The sequence below is a fragment of the Daphnia pulicaria genome, chromosome 6 (assembly GCF_021234035.1).
Source record: "Daphnia pulicaria isolate SC F1-1A chromosome 6, SC_F0-13Bv2, whole genome shotgun sequence".
In the NCBI taxonomy this organism is placed as follows: Eukaryota; Metazoa; Arthropoda; class Branchiopoda; order Diplostraca; family Daphniidae; genus Daphnia; species Daphnia pulicaria.
The window spans coordinates 3823330-3839962 of NC_060918.1; the positions used below are offsets into that span (position 1 = coordinate 3823330).

At 38.4% G+C, this 16633-nt stretch overlaps 1 long non-coding RNA gene across 1 annotated transcript; it reads right to left on the reverse strand.

Annotated features, from left to right (window-relative positions):
• Positions 1–4689: 4689 nt before the first annotated feature.
• Positions 4690–13210, reverse strand: LOC124342514. Its single transcript, XR_006918896.1, has 3 exons — positions 13048–13210; positions 9435–9702; positions 4690–4774 (listed from the first exon to the last, which is right to left on the reverse strand). It is a non-coding gene; the product is annotated as an uncharacterized LOC124342514 (long non-coding RNA).
• Positions 13211–16633: the final 3423 nt, after the last annotated feature.

Here is a 16633-nt window from a genome sequence, read left to right on the forward strand (position 1 = left end):
ATAACAGCTGAAACACAGTAACGAGCCATGTTCACAGGATCAGAAATATTTTCCAGAAATATACACATCCAATCCTACAAAACAAATATTGATACCAATTGAAAAATTTTCTTTTAAATGAGGTTAAGTAGCGGCCTATCCAATGTATAGTCAATATGGCTCTTAGTATAACTCAATAGTTACCTGAAGAAAGTAATGAAGAATAAAATGGAGGTTGTGCATTAGGAGAGTTTTTTATACAGCATGGAAGTATAATAATAATAAACTTTACCTTAGGGAAGCTACAACAAAATATAATTTTTTAGATGTGGACTACACAACTATTCTCTAATGTTGAAGTATATGTGTAATAAAAATTAAATTACTAATAATATCAACCAAACTTTAGAAATTTAATACTTTAATTCACAGAGGATGAGTAAGATATCTTGGAGGACGAAGTCTTGGACAACCATAAAGTTTCTGAAAATAGACACTTGTCTGAAGACAAAGAAATCTATGTGCCAGAAAATGAATCTGAAGCTTATCAATTGGAAAAATATGATTAATTAAACCTATCCAAGTATCAATACTATTTAAAGCCTTATGTAATTTAGAGATGATATTTACGAACAGGTAAACGAATATCCCAGCTGTTATTCACAGAGGCTTAAGTGACAGGAATGAATAAAAAAAACGAACAAAAACAAGCCAATGGGTGAAGAAAACTGGACTTGAATTCGTATAATCAAGTCAAGTGAAAAGAGACAAAAACTATGCAGATGAAGAAAAAAAAATTAATTTGAAAAAAATCATTTCAAAAGGAAGAAACTTCAAGAAAAGATAGACTGAACATCTGAAATAACTGCGAGCAAAAAGTTTTACTAACAAGTCATCTAAAGAAAGAAAAAAGTCAAAATCAACTTAAAATTAAAAAACACGAGTATACGTTAGTCACATGTTTATAGACAGTTTTTTGCGAAAAATGAAAATAAAAAATCTTAAAAACAAACTTAAACATAGACAGCTACAGTTAAATTTACTTCTTTAACCCATGGAATTCTCCACTCTACTACTGGATAACAAAATATACAGGTACAGGTAAGGGAAACATAAATTGCTATAATTATATTAACAATATTGAAAAATTAATACTTAAATTCAATTTAGATGATGGGGTCGATCACCTTGGTCGATTGTCCAACATCTCCCTTTAGGCCTGTTTCCCCAGGGGGTCCAATATCCGGTGAGATAGGTCGACATCTCCCTCTATTTCATTCGATGGACCAGTGTCTCCCTTTTGTCCAATGTCTCCCTTTTCGCCTGAGAATCCGAATGTGACATTTACATTTGTTTCTTCTATACATTTGTACAAGGTCAAATATTTAGATAATACAAAATTTCAAACTGATATAATGAAATAATGAAGAAAAAATTACTTAAATCATTGATAAAAAAATTAATAAAAGTACTTCTATCGTAAGAATTTGTATGCTAACCCAATTCTCTCTTATCACCTTTAGGTCTGACGGCTTCAACTCCAATTTCTCTCTTGCTACCGCCCAAGTGGCACACATCCCTGTAACAGACTCTGTTTCCCGTTTTTCTGAGAAACATACTGAAAACAGATCTGTAACACCTCTGAATTAGATGTTATTTTCAATGTCTGTAATCTGTATGTAACACTTGCCTGTACGTACACTGGTTATTCATTGTAATACATTGAATATATTTTCTTTGTATCACTGGCTTTAAACAGACAAGTAACACCTCTGTTTTAACAATTATATCCATACTTTGGCTTACAGACTTCATACAGGATATGGAAAATATTCTGTTTTACCCCTGTTTCACAAAATAACTATCACAGCTATGGGTCAGAACTGTAACATCTTTTGATAACGTACTCGGTGACACAGACTTTAAAAAGAGTATTTTAAAACAGTCTGGATTACCCTTTGTTCACAGAATAAGTTTCCCAGCACTGGATCAGAGACTCAACAACTTTGGGTAACGTACTCTGGATACAAGACTTCATACAAGGTATTTAAGAATAGTCTGTATTACCCTTGGTTTACAGAGAATGTTTCACAACAATGAAACAGAGCTGTAACAGCCATCAGCTTTCATACTTTTAATGACTAACATCACTAATGCAATAAGTGTGGAGCGCCTGCCATCAGTTATTATGATCTTTGCTTCCAGTGGGTATATCATATAGGATAATGGTTCAAACCACCCGGAAGAGTATTTTGAAGTTGAAAGTTTTCGTTTCTGTAATTTCAGAATGATTTTCACTGGTATAAAAAAGAATGTGTGATCCGTGATCTTTAATTACGTACTTTGGGTACATTAAAAAAACCGAACTGATAAGTAAAGTAACAACATGTTTATTTCGGTTCACATCAGAAAGCTCTTTGTCAATAATAAAATTGATTGCATCAGTTTTTCATCATGGAAAACCACGTCAATACTTTAGTCAGTGGGATGCACATAAATTTGCGCATAGTCAGTTAGCTGTCAGTCAGATTTTAAAATCAGTCAAACACAATTTCTACCGTTCAACATTGTATGAAGTAAAGGAACAACCAACCAGCATTTATCTTCTTTCTCAGAGTCTTGAAAAGGAAGGAGGGCTGTTTTAACCACTGTTATTGGAACAGTTGTTTTTCTTCTACTTAGTTTATCGCAAACATACATACCGAGATCGGTGGCTGGCATAGGGAATGTGAAAAAGTTAAATTTTAATCCATCTTAGCCTTCAATTATATAGAGTTCCTGGGCCACAATGACTTGACAGCATTTTTTCATTGTGCTAATTTTGTAAATGGAAGTGTAAGATATCATAATAAAAGAATCTCCCGATTCCTCTCGTAACAATCAAAAATACTAGTTTTATTATACTGATAAGGATTTGATTCCTCAAAGTGCAATCGTCTGTTGTACCGTCTGTAATATTGAGCCAAAGGTTTGTTGGTTCCATTAATTTCCTTCTTCATTTCTCCTAGATAAGACTCAAATGGGAAAGCACCAATATAATTAAAAGTGATGATTTATGGAAGCTACAGTCATCTGTCAGGTGAATTGAATTGTGAAAATTGTAAACAAGATGGTGAGCGCCATAAATAACACCAAAATCGTGGACATATTTCCGAAGACACCGGTTAGCGAACCCAATCTGATTTCTTTGGAGAACGTGACAATAAAAGTCTCACAGAAACAACGAAATACAAAAAATTATTACACTCATCTTCTGGCAAAACTTCTTTTGAAATAATTAAACCTGTTTACAAATAAAATGTCCGAAAATCTGTTGTTTTCCAGTGTCCCAACTTCTTTGATGGTTGTCTTTTGCGGTTGAATTCATTTGGAAGATATTTACAAAATAATTTGACTAATTCATCAAACATTTTAAGCACATGATTACTTAACTTGTGAATTCGATCCTCGTCGGAAACGTTGCCCTATAAAACAATTCCTAAATATCGCTTAAATGTACCCAGACAAGTCAAATGCATATAGTCAATCGGAAAATCTTTTACAATATCCATTCTAAACGTAAAGATGTTGGTTCGTTGTGATGTCGTCGATCTCGACCTGATCGGAAACTTTCATTGGTCCGAGGTCTAGAGCTCATCGCTGTAAATGTCATGTGGTTATTTACAGTCTCTCCAATTACTGTACACCTTTCGCATGCATGTTTACCAGAATGACCAATAATTCTTTTTACAAAACTTCTAGTTGGTGCATCACAAATAAAAGCAATTGATTTGACCACAAGATGTCTGTCGTTGACATCAATTCCATTTTCTTCTAAAGGTTTAAGTTCATTTAAAAAAGGTTTAAGATAAAGATTTAGATTGGTGGTTTCTCCCCATCTCCACAAAACATTTACACAGGGAAAGGGCGACTATACATCATTCGCATTCAAGACTCGGCAAAGAAATGGCCAGAAAGCTGTTGTTCCACTTTTATAAAGATTATACCCGTAAATACTGAATTGTTATGTGAATCCGTTCCCATTATTAATAATACCAGATTTCAGTTTGAGAAGAAGCCCTTTAATAAGTACAAAATGTTGAAAAGAATCGGAATTAATTTTTGTTCCAGGGGTTTTACAAATTGTACGTGCATCAGTATGGATGTTATGGCCAAGACTAACAAGACGATTAACAAGGTCTTTAATAGCCGACCGTGTAAGTTTGTGTTTGGTAACAATAGCTCATTCTCGGTTGTTTCTGTAGTGGTCTTCAGGTGGTTGTGTTGGAATTGGAAGGCCATTCTCTTCAACTGTCGAATCTAATGCACCGAACAATTTTTCTACCCTTCTGCGTAAAGTTCAAATAAAAAAGCCACATATCCAAAAACACGATGCATTGCTAAATATCTTGAATAATGATTCTGATGAATCTTTATGTCATTATTCTTATGAAACTACTTTATCGGGGCGAAATATTCTGGACCATGTTCGATTGAGACAACGGGAAGAAGATTTGCCAGAGGAAGAGGAAAGCCATTACAAGAAACCCCTAAAACCAGAAGAATTGATAGCCAAACTCGTTCAATAAATTCATCTGGCAGTGCAAGCGAGCACGTAAAAAGGACAGACACAGTAGTTGTTGGGGAAAAAAGTAGGTTTTTAGAATTCTATTTTTATTTATACACAGTCAATATAAATTTACACATTAACAAATAATAAAACTTTTTAAAATTCCAGTTCAACCTTCTTCGATGCTGCTGAACGTAGAAGAAGCCGAAACTGATGAAGAAGCTGTGGGGGGTTAACAGGTTACACCTAACACACCAAGTAACGAAAAAAAATTTAACTGTTATTATTTATTTACAATTTTTTTCAATAGAAGTATCAAGTAAAAGACTTCGTGTGAATGAAGAGGTGCAATCATTCAAGTTGCAAGAAAGCAATCAATCAAGAACTACATCAGCAGTATCCGAACTATTGAATCAGGACAAATACTACAGAATGATAGCTGCAACATATAAAAACAGTCAAGAAACGCTGAGACGTCAAGAGGATATGGCACTCAAACTTAATGCCCTTACTGAATTTGTTTCGAAGCTAAGGTTTAACGCAGATGAATCGAGCGACAAAAATCTAAGTTTCATTGCCGTAGATAACCTAATCAAAAAGTTCCCTATGAACGATTTATCCGACTTAGAAAATTTTGAAAGAAGGTTTAAAAGAAAGGTTCTGAACCAAGAGCTAGCTTATGGGAATTTGGTATGTTTACTTTTTTGTTGTAAAAAATATTTTAAAATAATTGTTTTTTTTTCAGAATTTGAGATTTGTGTTGATTGGAAGTTTAAACAAGGATAAACTTCTAAGTAATATTTTAAATTATTGCTTGACTATTTCCATTGCTAGGAAGTTCTGTTGGACTGTAAGGGAGGAAAAGTTCGATAAGGTTGGTCTTCACCGATTCAACGATACAGAGCTCTTTGTTCTTGTGAAGGGGGTCGTTCGAAAAGGCTTGAAAAAAAAACGTTATGCCGGAAAAATATTATGCCAGCATTAAATTTTTGTCAAAGATCAAAAAAGATTTTGCACAATAAAAAATGGGACTGGATAATAAGCTCTACCCCAACACGTCACATCAGTATTCAGTTTTTGGTCAAATTAAACAAAAGATGGGGCACAATGAAAACATTGAAATGGATAACCAGCTCTATCCCAACAAATAACATTCGGCACAATAAAAATAAATTAGACCAGATTATCTGCTTTAATCCAACGCATAGTATTTAACACAAATATCCATTAAGAAACACTAAAATAAAAATAAACGAAACTATCGGCCAAAAAATGGCACCTGCATGGGCTTCATTTGGAATTTCCCAAGAAAAAGCCAACGAACTATATATATCCCCCTTAGGTCCAATATCACCAGCAGTTTTTCCAAATTCAATTTCTTTCTTGTTACCTTTGGGTGCACTGCCACCCTTATTTCCGATTTCACTAGATGAACCCGTATCTCCCTTTATTCCTATTTTTCGAAATCCATTTTCCAATTTTTAAACATACTAATCTATTTCATTCTAAATATTTAAATGCTAAAATATGTTTTTATACTAACCCAAGTCTCCCTTAATACCATAAGGTACAGTTTCTTCAACTCCAGTTTCACCCTTGATACCCATATCTCCCTTAGGTCCAATCACCAGTGTTTTCAACTCCGATTTCTCCCTTATCACATTTGGGCCCACTATCACCCTTTACTCCAAAATCACCAGTTAAACCTGTATCTCCCTTTGAAATGATCAAAATAATGCGTAACAAATTGATTTAATTGAAAAAAATTCCAATTGACAGCCTTCACTAAAATTTCTAACTTTTATTTTGTGTTCTAGGTGTGGCAACAGATCAACCAGAGCAATGCAGATACATTTTGTTTAAGATGGTTCTTTCAGTCAAACAGTGGTGTATCTTACAAGAATTGTTGAAAAAAAACCATCTTCCAGGTTGTCTGAGTTGTGGAACATAAGAATTAATAAATCTAAAAGTTTGCAACAACAACAATCAGTGGATTGAGAATAAATGCTTGTGTAACTCGGTTTGTTCAGCACTCCAGCATACGGCTTTTCATCTGACATAATTCACTGCCCAGAACACTATGAAGAGGTAGGTTCTATTCTTAGTTAATACACAATTAAAATATCTAATAGGCCTACACACTAACATGACCTACTGTAACTCAGGTGCATGATCTGATTTTGTCTGACCCGGGATGGGATGATCGATTTAGACCAACCAACCCAACTTTGAACAAGATCTACAGAATGAGAATTCTAGTCCCAACTATGAATGAAGATTACAGGAGGAAATGGATGTCTTGAGTTCAATTCAATCAAGATTGGTTGATGTGGAGGAAATCCTACCACAAATCATTGACGGAGTACTCCAGGAGAGAGCATATGATGTAAATGTAACAAAGGAAGATTTTGCACTGGAAATGCAATGAATATGCAAAATATTTTGCCTTCTTAGGTTGATATAAAAAGGGTACAATCTTGGAAACTATTCAAATCCACTCCAATTTCTCAAGCAAGTAAAAAAAGGAAAAAATTCCCTTCTATCTGAAGAAATAGCAAAGTTTTGGATTTGGACCAACATTTAAGATGCATAAATTGTTCCCATTCACACGTAATAAAAATTCAAATCGTTCGAAATCTTTCTTTCTCATAAGCATCTTCCCATTATTTTCCAACCTGCAACCGACCTTTTTCCGCAAAAGGCCCCAGTCTTTGCCAGGGTCTTAGCTTTACGTTCCGCACTGATTGTTTTCACTTCCGCAAACCCGTCCTCTCCTAGCATGCAGATAGCCAGTTTCTGGACTGATTTCTCTGTTTCTTCTACTAACGATCCCGGCTCTATGAAATGTCGGAACTCGCTTAAGTCCATGATAAATGCCAGCATCAATCAGTCCTGGAACGCGGAGTGGATGACTTCGGCAAAGGGCTCGGCGACCCGTCTGTTTTTTCACTCGGCTTCCGAGATCCCGCCCATTTAAAATTTAAAAAATTACGCCTGTTTTTCTATACCGGTAGTTAGTTCAAAAAAATGGTTTAGAGAATTCAACAAAATGTTTTCTACTCACAAATTTTATTTCGACTGCTTCGACACGTTTAAAAGCAAAAGCGGCATTGACATATGTAAATAATCATGTGTCACGTGATGTTAAAGGTAAAATACTAAAAGTCACCGCCACCTATGAGGTAGATATTCACTAAAATTCAAGGCATTTATCGCGCGCGTTTGAAAAACATAAATTGACAAGCGCCTTATTGTTTTGATTTTTGGAATTTGTGTTTCTTTTCTTGTCTCTATTGTCGAATTCGACATTCGGGAGTTACCTTTTCGGACGCGATTCTACTTGTAAGAGATCTTTGATATCTCACCGTTTTAACTAGGGTCCATGCATGATTTAGACCTGCACGTTTGAAATTAGATAGATGCCTCACGTTTGAGCTATTTTTTTTTAGCCTTAGCTATATGTTTTAGTCCTTTTATAATGTAACATTGTAACTGATGGTGCTAAATGAGTCACGATGTCACAATATATGTTGCAACAAAATAATCACTTTTGCAGCTGATAGCGCTGCAGAAGTCGTGAATTAAGTTCAAAGAATCATCAAGGGTCTGAGCTGTGGACGGCTGTGAATCAAATATTTCCGCCGGGACATTTTTTGCTAAAAGCCAGTCAGCATGACAACTAGCTTCACCTAACAGCAAAGAAAACAACTACGAAAACAAGCAACAAGCGCGCTTGTTGCTGTCGCGACAGTAACAAAACAATCTCAAGAGCTTTCCGATTCCCTGATGAATGATTCTTAGGGGAGAGTAGTAAGGGTTGGCACCAATTTTTTTATTTCCTCTCCCATTTCCCTCCATCAATAACTTTTTTATATCTTTTGGTCTTAAAAAAGAGCAAAAATTCTTTTATCTTAAACGTATTTTTTTGAAAATTTCATTAGTTACAATTTCAGCGTTATTAAAGTTATAAAACAAAAAGAAAAATGACGCAACATGCCCCTTCAACGGGGCTAGTTGGCTTTCCCTGTAATTCTAATGGGAGAACAGCCGATACGGGGGTTATTATTATTAGAGGGTGTGTTACTCGTCTTAAGGCGATTGTTACCCGTATATTACCGTCAAAAGCATAAAAATAACGAATACATCACTGGACTAGAGATGGGAAAGGGAATATGAAAAACGCACGAAATGAACGAGAGATAATGTATGGCGATTTATGAAGATATAGGAAGAGAGAGAAGATAGAATGCTATGAAGGGGGTAGAATGATGTATAGAAAGGCCTCGAGCGACTAAAAAACATCTGACTGGTACCTCTCGTCCTGAGGCTGAGTACTGCAACGTACGTTTGGCCCCTGTCGAGGTACCAGAGATTATGTGGAGTAGACACGGCCGAAAAAAGAAAAAGAATTAGCAAAGTGGAAAGGCCTCAAACGACTAAGAACTGTAACATCGGCCTGGTACCTCTCGTCCTGAGACTGAGCACTGCAAAGTACGTCTAGCCCCGGTCTAGGTACCAGAGATTGTGACGAGTATTAAACACGGCTGAAAAGAATTTGCAGATGGGATAAAAGGAACTGAGTAACCGTATAACATTTATGGTCTCATAACATAAACCCAACTAGTTTTTAACTGGATGGCTTGACCAATCTTTTAGTTTGGGTGATAAAGGTCACGAAGGCCTTCCAAAGTATGGTGTTGCATAAAAATTCATTTAGATTAGGTGGCCAGTGTAAGGGAGTTATGTTGACGGCTTTGATCAGAGCATCGCGCTGCTGTGAAAATTTCATGCAAGAGAAAAGGAAATGTTGAGTTGTTTCGTCGTCCTGGTTACAAGAGCAGAGTGGAGAAGATTGAACTTTGATCTGGTGTATAAATTTATTAAGAAAGGAGTGCCCAGATAGTACTTGCATAACTTCAAAAGAGGGGTTGAGTTTGTTCAGCGTAAGAGCGGATTGGATAGAGGGGAAGAATTCTCTAGTGAGACAGCCGGAAGTACAGATGGACCATTCTTCGTTCCATTGATATAAGATTAATCTTCTTGTGGTGGCTTTTATAGTTGAAAGGGAGGGAGGATCTGGACGACTAGAGGTGACCATTGCCGATCTCGCTTTTCCCACTAGGATTGCGATCACAGACGATGAAGAGACTGGAATTAGAGCACCTGCCAAGAACCTATTACAAGTGATTTCAATGGTTAAAAGCTCAATTTTTAAAATTAAATACAGAGCTAAATAATTAAAAAGGAGCGACCCGCCCCAGGCTTTTTAGCCTCACTCTCCCCTACAAGAATTTGAACTTTTAAAGCATATTGATAACAGACTGAAAATTAATAACCAACATTTTAGTTAGAACATGTGTATGTTTGTATATGGTGAAATATGTAGGGGAGAGGGGAGCTAGTTGGCAGGTGGGGTAATTTGGCATTTTACTATTTAGACCCCTTACAGACCAAAACAAATCAAGCCTTTTACACCAAATCTGAAAGACAACACCCAGATTGCTCACACAAAATTTCAAAAGTATACGACTTTCCCAACAGGAGTTATAGCAAAAAGAAAAAAAACGGCAAAAAGTTTGTTTTGGGCCTCTCAGCACTTTTCATTTTTCTCATAGTATAAAACTCTAAGAGAGTCAGAAAACCCAAGCAAAATAGAATTAATGTTTGTCTTATTTTTAAAAGAAACCCCACATTTCTACATTAAAAAGTTATTTAGTTATCAATTTATTTGTTCGAAAAGCACCCTGTGGGGTTAGTTGGCAGAAATTTGGTGGGGCATGTTGGCATACAGATTTCTCACGAGATGCTGAGTTGCAAGTTTTCAAAATTCGACCTAGAAATTTTGGAGCAATGGAGAATCGTCAGCTGCCAACTTACCCAGTAGGTGGGGCAAGTTGGCAGACTTTTTTTTACAGTTTTTCTCAATTTCACAATTTCGTGTAAATGAACATTGTAAACAAATTCGATCAATTCATAGAGGATTAAAATCTGAATCTGATTCATTCATTCAATTTGCAAAACGTGTGGTCAAAAAATTCAAATAAATTCACAAAAAGTGACCCTGCCAACTAGCCCTCCTCTCCCCCCTAGGCCTAACTATGAGGTGTATCGCAAATAAATACTCGGCACTAATAAATCTAATTGAACTAACTCAAGGCGAATTCCGAATTGATAAATTCGACCGATGTAAAGTAATAGTTTCGTTTGCTACAAATAAATTTATCGCGATTTAATTTAAACTACGCGCCATCACATTTCGATAAAACTTAAAAAAAGGAAGGCATTTATTAGAAATAAGATTACATCCGACAATGTTCCGGGACTTCCGGCGCTACGCGATCTAAAAGTAAACTGCGTAAGTGATCGAAACGTTGAGCATTTGAGCCGTTGAATAATAAAAATAATGGACTGATGATTTATGGATTGATGGTCTGTTTGGATCTTATTCCTAGATGGCGTGACGGCTTAGTCACTAACTTTTCATCTAGTGAACTCGACGATGATGAAATGACGAATTGGTAATGGGACACGACACCCATAGAGTTTCATGTTATGTTTCACGTTATTAAAAGTTGGTATGGAGAGGGGGGGGGTATAGAAAAAGGGACAGGGAAGTGGATGGATATACTAAAGTGAGGAAATGCAATCCGCCCGTTATACACCAATCCACCCGCTCCGAGACCTAAACCGCACGAACGCGAGCCGGGGGTTCGCGTGACAGGATTTGTTCATGGAAAAATAATACCGATGCCTCGCGCATTCTTCTTGAGTTTTTTTTTTTTTCTCTCTCCCCTCTCTCTCTCTCTCTCTCTCGACAACTCGTGGTGTAATAATTCAGTTATAATTTTCTGTCTAGGTCTATGCAGCAAGACGATATGCTGACGCAATGTTTAATGGCTTCGGATTTTCACGTTCGAACGGATCTATAAGTTTGACGCTTTGCATCGACTGCAGGTTCTCTCGTTCGATCTGTATAGGGGTTCTTTCGTTCTAGACTTCGCTGGCGGGCCTGGCCGCCCAATGACTGATGACCTAATCATAATGCCGACGCGGTTTATTATAGTTTATATAAAATTTCGGGTCTTGTTCCCCTTATATCGTCTTTGCCCTGCAGTTATAAACTCGACTAACAAGAGGAGAAAAAAAAATAATCGACGACGATGAAACTTTGGCATTTCCAACAACGGAAAAGTTTCGATTGAGGCACGTTCCAGCCTAAGTACCGCGGGCGCGGTGGAGTAAAACAGACCGAGCGACGGACGGCCGTGCGCATCCTGTGTAGCTGTCACCGATTAATCAACCGCCCGTCTCGAGTTGCCAAAGAATCCGTGGACCCTGGCTAGTATATGTGTTTCATCGGAACCACTAATCTGCTTAACAAAGGAGATGGAGTCCTGTATATGTGCCACAGTCACTAGGCCTGTCTGAGCTCTGTGTGACAGCCGAGAGAAGAAAAACAAAAAACAAACCAAACTAATGAATAGGCAAGAAGGCAGGGATTTCAGGGGGTCTTCTATATACCCACTTAATATTTTCCTTTTTCCTTTCACTCTCTTCTTCGCGCATATATTTTTTAGCTGCTGGAACGGAGCCAAAACTCAAACTGCTGGCGTGGTCTTGGATTCGACACACAGTTACAACTATACCTATACAATTTGTTACTGTGATCTACGACTTTGCTGCTATACTACTACCGCGAATGTATTAGACGAACGAATGCTCTTCTTTCCCCTTTTTGATGGCATTTCACGAAGATCTATTGCCCATCTAGATATATATACGGTGGAGTGGGTATATAAAAGCACGGACCATCTTCATTTCATCGGATAGATATGGGGGCCTTGACGAAGGACGTTCGTGTATAAATTTGGCTGGGCCATTAAGCGCGGAGGAAACTTTCTAAAACCGTATAGATACTTTTGATATGAACGTACACATTTCATTGCTTCTATAGCTACGTACACACGTTGGAATTGTCAATTCGATTGACCTTGTATGGAGTGACGATGCAATGAAAGAAGGCCTCGCACCGTTACACCAACGTATAAACAATCCCGTAGCGATCAGCTGATCTATTTCGAGGAAGAGGATGTGAATGTGTGTTTCCAAAAATAGGGGCAAACTAACTCATGAACACAGTCGACGCATAGGTATATACAAGTGGCGAATTTCCTCTCTCTCTCTATTATCTCTGAAGGCATGCGCTTTGGCTCCTTTTGGTTTAGAATTCCAGGATTCCTATAAAACTCTGAGTGTGTATCGTATATACCGCCCAAGAGTTTGGAATGCGCGCCGTGAGAAACTGAGAAATGCGATCGTTATACAGTTTGGAGCTGATTCGTTTGTTTGTAATTTCCTTTTCCATCGTAAAAAAGGAAAAATCGTAATTGGTTTCTTCTCAGAATTAAGGCCAACGAAATGAAACCCTCAACTGAAATCACACGCACAGCAGCAGAGAGCCTGGAACACAACTAAATGAAAGAAAAACAAAAAAGGACGAAGATTAATTGTGGTCTCACCTGATTCGGCTTAAATAGGACTTGTCCACCAACTTCCGCTACAATCTAAAACCGAGCTGGAGCTAAACAAAGATCATATATATACATAGCCCTTGTGTATAAAAAGAGCGAATCGTCACAGCATTGCTCCTTGAATTATTTTTTGCTTTCGAGGAGATGTTGGTCTCCCGCCTCTGAATCATTCCTTATTATATTCTCTCCCGCATAGCACCCAACAGCCGCAGCCCTTGACAATAGCATTAAATTAACCCCCCCGCAACATGCGCTGACACATCGTCGACGAATTGTTAAAAGTGTTTTCTTTTTTTTGAAAATTTTCTTGCGCACTCTTCCTTTCGTTTGTCCCTGCCTACTTTCCGACGCGTGCCGGGCGGTTCTCGGCTATTTCGCGAAAGATATAAACAAAATGAAAATGAGGCTCCTGAAATAGCCCCCAAAGGAAGGAGGAAAAAGGCTACTACGGTACCACTTGGAAGAGAGAAAGACAACGCCTTCATTCATTCGCAACCGGTTCCTCAAAAGTCGTGCCGTGGAGAAATGCACAGCACGCCAGGATGTGGAAGCGGACCGGGCCAGCAGCTTATAACAGCAGTAGTCGTGTGTTCCAGTGGGCGTCGCGCGATTGTCTCTTTCTCTCCCTTCTTATATAAAGACTGCTGATGATTACGAAAACACGCACAGAAGACGTGCTGGACATTGTTGGGTCATGATTTCATTGAGTATATCCGCGCGCCTTATGTTACTGTGCGGCATTCTTGGATCAGCCGGGCGATTCGCGTATACGGAACGGCGAATACGGAAGAATTTTTTTTCTTTTCATTTTCTTTTGGAGAGGCAGCAGTGCCAAGGAGACAGTGACAGATGGGAGTTGATAATCTTCACGATGTATGTCACACGCCGCGAAGAGAGCGCGCGAATGCGGTAAGAATTGCGGGCGGGATGGAGATGATGCCCCTATGCACGACATGAGAGAAAGGGCCGAGAATCAAGACACGAAAAACCGTATATATACATTCCGTCTATAATAGAAATATGGGAAGATGAAAAAAAAAAACTATTGTTGGTAATCGTTTTTTTTTTCTCAGTGTTTCTGACGGTTCCAATTTGCGGCTGCTGGGTAGGACTCTAGTCGACAAGGAGAACAGGTCAGAGAAAGTGCCTGAGGTCTACATTCAATGTAAACAAACAGGAAAATCAAACTTTCCAGTATATATATGCTGCATTTGCCAGCAACTTATCGATTGGCATTGAAATACTGCCAAATTCCTCTATAATCCTGTCTCTGGAATATAAAAATGCGTTCAATCGTCTAGGCACTGGAGGACTGAGATAAGTTATTCGCGATATCCGAGTTCCCTTTGTATTGGAAGAGAAGAAAATGATCAAACGGTGAAAGCAAATGGCCAGAAAAATAATAAACGAGGTAGACAGTCTGATGGCTTTTGAACATTTCCAGACGTGACTGATGACTTAACTGGACACGCTCTTTTGATTCAGAAGACTATGCGAAATGATATGACGAAATTCCTGGACACTATACGGTACGTTACGTTACTTTTACAGCAAGTCATTTCGCGTGACGGGGGGTGATTTAAAACACAGCGTGAACGAAAAAGTGGCGAACAAGAAAGTCAAGTGAGATTTCTTATAAGTAAATCAACGTTACAAACCCGTTTGGAAATGGAAATCAGATGCAGTTCACTGATTCAGACAGCCCAGCACTTTTGGTTTCTAAACAAAAATGGTGTGAATTCCGGATGACGTTGTATCGCTCTATCGCAATCAAACAACCTCTCCGATTACCGCGGCCAGTAAAAATTATTCCGTTTCTCGACAAGTTTTTCGAGTTTTGTATAGTAGATTCATCACGATTGTGTTTTGGAGATTTCGTTAATCAAAATTCCTGCACGTGAGTGGGATGTGAAAACCTGAATGGACCAACCTGCTGATGGAGTCGATATTAAAAACAATCCCGGTAGAATAAGAGACATGGATTTTATAATAACCGGATTCGCGCAACTGGAATAAAACGACGGACCTAATGGACTCGCGTTATCCTTCCAGAGGTTGGGAGAAATCTCCGCGTATTGGACACCGAAGACGCGATGACTCATTTAATGACCATTGCCTTTGTTTGGTCTGCACAGCAGTTTTCCTCCACGTATGAGCTAATATTTCGGATGAGTCAATCATCAATTCGTAGTGGGAAGAAACGGCGAGGCGTCGGTTAACCATTCATTTCAATTTTTCAACCCAACCAGAGAAGAGAAGAGATAAAATCTGGTTGTTTTTTTATTGCCGAATTTCTCTCTCCTCCATTCTCATTCGGCGTGGGCTACAAATCCTACAAATCGCATGATGCAATATGGCGGAAGTGGTCCAGCGCATACATTATATTCTGCGCCCGGCAATCCCATTTCCCTTCTCCCGTTTAAAAAGCCCAGCATCATCATTCGGGTGCTGTGCATTAGTCAAACATTCTAAAAATCGCACGTCAAGTCTCATCGAAATGGTCACGGACGAAAAACCCACGCACCACCAGTCGAAAAAAGAAAACGAAAAGGAAACTTTCTTTTTCGGTTATTTCTCAATCGAAAAGAAGAAGAAGACGAGAAGCTTATTCGTGCTGAAAGTGAGTTGGAATATATGGTAGCTATACTATACCCCGCCGGCATGATATTACCCGCGTTCAACTTATAGATATACTGACGTGCAATTTCATTCTTAATGCAACACTCACACGCTCCATTTCCAGTTGTTTCATTGAACAAAACTGCGAATTGAGCCATTCGTTTTCGCAAGTTCTTTTTTGTTTTATTGTCGTTGTCGTTGGGAAAAATGAGACCTCCTTATTTGGTTCATATGTAGGACAAAAACCAATAATGGCGAGAAACAGGCGAAAATATATCATTTGACCATTCATATATTGCGCAGCACGTATAGACTAGTGTGTGAGGTCAACAAGCATACACAAGCAGTAACCCAATAGCCCGAAACATTTGTGCTGCTTCGAATATTCTTTGATATTCTTAGCTGGAGAAACGTTGAGCAATAATGACAGGGGATCTGGAATTCTTTCTTCCGTGAATGATTTGAGATTTGTGTTTTTGTCCACTATTGTGGATCTACTCACTCGTGACACGATTATTGTGAGACAGAGCTGGTGGTGTCGCGTAGACACACTTTGACACCACGGGGTCGTCCATTGAACCGCGATGAGATATGGAATGAATTCGATTTCATATCGTCGAGAAATTGAGCAGCCGAGTTCCATTAACAGAAAAGGGCAGCAGCACTCGTCAGGTTTCTTTTCAAGCGACGCAGTTGCTGTCCACCTTCCAGCCAGCGGCTGGCTGCCGCCCCATCCGCCCCATCAATAGGGCGAGGGAGTGCAATATCACACGACGAAACGAACTTTATATGGTCATAGAGTGAGGCAATATGGCAGGAGGAAATGATGACGTCGTATGAGTTGCCAGCAGAGTTGCCCCCCTTGCCTTTCATTCTATAATGTAGCGATGATGAAATACTCCAACCTACTTATGCATGGATGCACGCCAAAACTTATTTAAATAAACAAAAACAA